Source organism: Podarcis filfolensis, assembly GCF_964270895.1.
Source record: "Podarcis filfolensis genome assembly, chromosome: Z".
In the NCBI taxonomy this organism is placed as follows: domain Eukaryota; kingdom Metazoa; phylum Chordata; class Lepidosauria; order Squamata; family Lacertidae; genus Podarcis; species Podarcis filfolensis.
In genome coordinates, this window is record NC_139617.1 from 18,162,608 (window position 1) to 18,166,711 (window position 4,104).

Sequence of the window (4,104 nt, forward strand, 5' to 3'; positions counted from 1 at the left end):
CAAGGCACTGCGTGAATAAGAATGCAAGCAGGTTTTGGTTACCTGGTGGCACTAGGATGGTGGGGCAGAAAGGGAGATAGCCCCACCTGCCTCCAACCCCACCCAAGTTTTGTCTCCAACCTTATAGGGTAACCTCACAGCACAGTCAGACTCTCTCCCATCTCTTTCTCCTATAGAATGCCTTCTCCTTTCACATCTGCTCTCTCTACCTCAAGATACAGGGGCAGTAGAGATAGACACTTGACATTCTCCTTTGTCCTTTCTGGCCAGGTGACGGCAACATGCCTCTCACAGGGCCCTGGACTGGCATTTAGGAGACCTTTGCTACACGTGTGACTTGAGGCTGCTGAGCAAAGGTTAAATGGAGCGTATAAGTGGAGCTGACGCCAGGTGGACGAGAGCTGGCAGAGATGGGAAGTGAAGCAGGTGAAAAGGAGGTAAGCAGTCAGGTAGGGCAGCCCAGCCCAAAATGGCAGCTAAAGCATATTGAGCTTTTGGCTCAGTGGCTAGAAATATTACAGGACTCCAGCTCCAATCAGACCCACCCACATTAGTCAGTGATGGTGAAAGTTGTAGCTCAACAACATCCAGAGAGCCACAGGTTCCCAATCCCTGCCTTTTCGTGCATTTTGTACCCCCCCCCCCATTTTTGTATGCATTTTTGCACATATCATTTGGCTACAGAACTATTTTGCAAAATCCAGAAAAGTGAAATTTTGAAGGAGGGCTGTGTATTCAGTTTGTGTATTTTTTCAGAAAGTGCAAAAGTAAGTATGTTGGCTGTCTTGCCCACCTGTCAAAAGTTGACCCATGGGGTGGGGCTAGATAAGGATCTGGCCCACAGGGCCCCAAAGTTTCCCTGCCCTTCGTGCTAAGTCATAGTTTGGTGATATGCGAACCAGGCTGCTTTGTCAGGTCTTGACTTCAGGCAGCTGTGAGAGTGGAGCCAGGTGTCAAAGCTAAAGACCCAGAGCCATGCAGGATCAGAGCTCCCCAGGAAAGTCTCAGCCCAAGCAAGAAGCCTTTTGTAGTTCTTCCTATCTGGAGCAGCCCAGCGACCAGACTAGTCAGAGATTATCAGCCAAACCTAACAAATGTGCACTCTTGCTGGTTAGCATGAGAAGGGGCCAAGTCCACAGAGCTGTATGGCTGATAGGCAGATATGCAGATCATATAAATAAATTTGATAGAGAGGGCTCTGTGTGATGTCATTTCCTCTCCTTTCCTGGAGAGAAAGGAACATGTAGCACTTCTTCTTCTTCTCCTCTCTGTCTCTCGTTCTGTTTTCTTTTACAGGCAGATGCTTGAAGCTGCTATTTTGTCTGCTTAGTTTTCCCCCCTGCTTCCTTACCGTGGTCCAATGCATGATTATAAAGTAAGCAAATCTTATTTTTAAACTTACTTTACAAGTTGTTGCCTGACTCTTTGTTAAGTGGGGTAAGAAGGGGAAAGCCAGCTTACTTCATTAGCTGGATTTGCTCAAAAGGAGGCTTTGCAGCCTAATTCCCATGCTTTTAATTTTGCTGCCAACGATGGGATTTTAAAACTCTGTTCAACCCACACACATGACTTCCTGGAGGGATAAATTGTAATTAATATATTCCCTCCTACCCATTAAAATCCATCCACAAAACTAGGTGGGCAGGGTTCAGTCCAGGGCCTAAGAATACCCCTCTGCCCAGAGATATACTGCAAACCATATGGGAACTCACCACATGTGACATGGGGCCACTGAATGCAGAGCCAAGGTTTCCCAGTCCTTGTGCAGACTGTCAGAAAAATCTTTGGTTCCCCAGTTCTGCTTGTGTTGTGTTTTGTGCGGCCACCTTTAAAACACGGAACATGGTAGAAGGTGCAGCCATTCACAGCTTCGACAGTGTGACTACAGTTAGTGCCTGAAGTGGTGGCTGATGCCCACTAGGGTTTGAAGGGAAGAAGGCAAGGAGCCCAGTGGTAGGTGGAGCCAGACTCAATGGCAGGCAGGCAGAGCAAACCAATTCTTGTTTTCTCCCCACACTCCTCTCTGCTGAGTTCTGTGACTCTGAGACTAAGGAGGAGGAGAGGGCTGTTGAGTAGTGTTACCCGCTATATTGGTTGTAAATAAGAAGGGAGGCAGGTGGGAGCTGGCCGAGGGCATACTGAACTTGGTGGAGCAATGTTTGCCCAAATGGAACTGCTTTTGTGTGTCTAGTCACCTTGGTTTCGTGTGTAGTCCGAGGCTATGTGCTGTAAACTGGAAGAAAGCCTTCGCGGTTCAATGGGATCTGCTTCTGAGTGATGGGAAAGGTCCATAGCTCAGTGTTAGAGTAACTAATTTGCATGTGGAAAGTTCAGTCTCTGGCGCCACCAGGTGGGTCTGGGTTAGACCCCTTTCTGAAACCCCAGAGAGCTGCTGTCACTCAGTGCAGACAGTACTGTGGGAGACAGGGCCATTCAATACACTGTCAGCTTCCTAGTTAGTCTGCTTATGATTGCAGGCTTCGTGGTTAAATATCCAGAGAAAATTTCCTGTCCAGCATCGCCGACTCAAAGACAGCACGGATTGCGCTCTAGCAATGGAAGGCACATTGATTAATTCAGTCTATCAAAGGGATGAGTACATCATCTATGATTCATCATTTGGGCAAATTTCAGTTAACCGTTGGGATTTCATTTCTTACGAGAAATAGCTCACAGCAACAAAATATATGGACAAATTCTGTCCATAACAAGCTGCCTATTTATTAAGGGCAGAGCTCCCAAAACAGGAACTATACAAATTACAAATGCTTGTCAAACCTTGTCACATTTTTTCAGAATTTATCTCTGAGATGAATTCTTTATGCCTCCAGTTTATGGTTGAGACAGGGGGCTGTTTCCTCAAAACTTCTCTTGCTTGCTTGTTACTGCTAAACGCTGCTCAGAGCTGGAGGCAAACTTACCCAGAAATGAAAGCCTTTCTGTTGTGTTTTTATATCCTGTTTATAATTATATAATTGTATTCGTTTTGTTAACTCCTGATTTGTTTCTTTTTTATTTCGGCTTTATTATTGAAAGCTCCTTGTGTTAAACTCACATTATTCTGTTGTTATTGTTTGTTTCTCACTTTGTGCGTATTGTCCGTTTTTGTTTTTTAACAAAATTTAAAAAAATTAATTGTGGGGAACTGAACTTAACATTGCAAAACTGAGGAGAAAGGGGCAGTTTCATCAGTCCCTGAGAACAGGATGCTGATAGCCTCAGTACATATAGTGAGGGCTTGCTGGGCAATGTAAGGCAGTCAACATAAGAGAAAGGGCTGGGATGGCTCTCAGGGTTGGGGTGTTCAAGCCCCACGTTGGGCAAAAGATTCCCTTCCAACTCTACAATTCTATGTTTATTATTATTATTATTATTATTATTATTATTATTATTATTATTTATTAAATTTATATACTGCTCTTCATCACAAGATCTCAGGTGGTTCGCAGAACTATAGACAGACTTTGTTGTTGTTTAATTGTTTAGTCGTGTCCGACTCTTCGTGACCCCATGGACCAGAGCACACCAGGCACTCCTGTCTTCCACTGTCTCCCGCAGTTTGGTCAGACTCATGTTGGTAGCTTTGAGAACACTGTCCAACTATCTCATCCTCTGTCGTCCCCTTCTCCTTGTCCCCTCAATCTTTCCCAACATTAGGGTCTTTTCCAGGGAGTCTTCTCTTCTCATGAGAGGGCCAAAGTATTGGAGCCTCAGCTTCACGATCTGTCCTTCCAGTGAGCACTCAGGGCTGATTTCCTTAAGAATAGATAGGTTTGATCTTCTTGCAGTCCATGGGACTCTCAAGAGTCTCCTCCAGAACCATAATTCAAAAGCATCAATTCTTCGGCAATCAGCCTTCTTTACGGTCCAGCTCTCACTTCCATACATCACTACTGGGAAAACCATAGCTTTAACTATGCAGACCTTTGTTGGCAAGGTGATGTCTCTACTTTTTAAGATGCTGTCTAGGTTTGTCATTGCTTTTCTCCCAAGAAGCAGGCGTCTTTTAATTTCGTGACTGCTGACACCATCTGCAGTGATCATGGAACCCAAGAAAGTAAAATCTCTCACTGCCTCCATTTCTTCCCCTTCTGTTTGCCAGGA

At 45.0% G+C, this 4,104-nt stretch overlaps 1 long non-coding RNA gene across 1 annotated transcript; it reads left to right on the top strand.

The window, feature by feature from the left end:
• Positions 1 to 271: 271 nt before the first annotated feature.
• Positions 272 to 3,050, top strand: LOC310754398. Its single transcript, XR_014543799.1, has 3 exons — positions 272 to 437; positions 1,297 to 1,375; positions 2,478 to 3,050. It is a non-coding gene; the product is annotated as an uncharacterized lncRNA (long non-coding RNA).
• Positions 3,051 to 4,104: the final 1,054 nt, after the last annotated feature.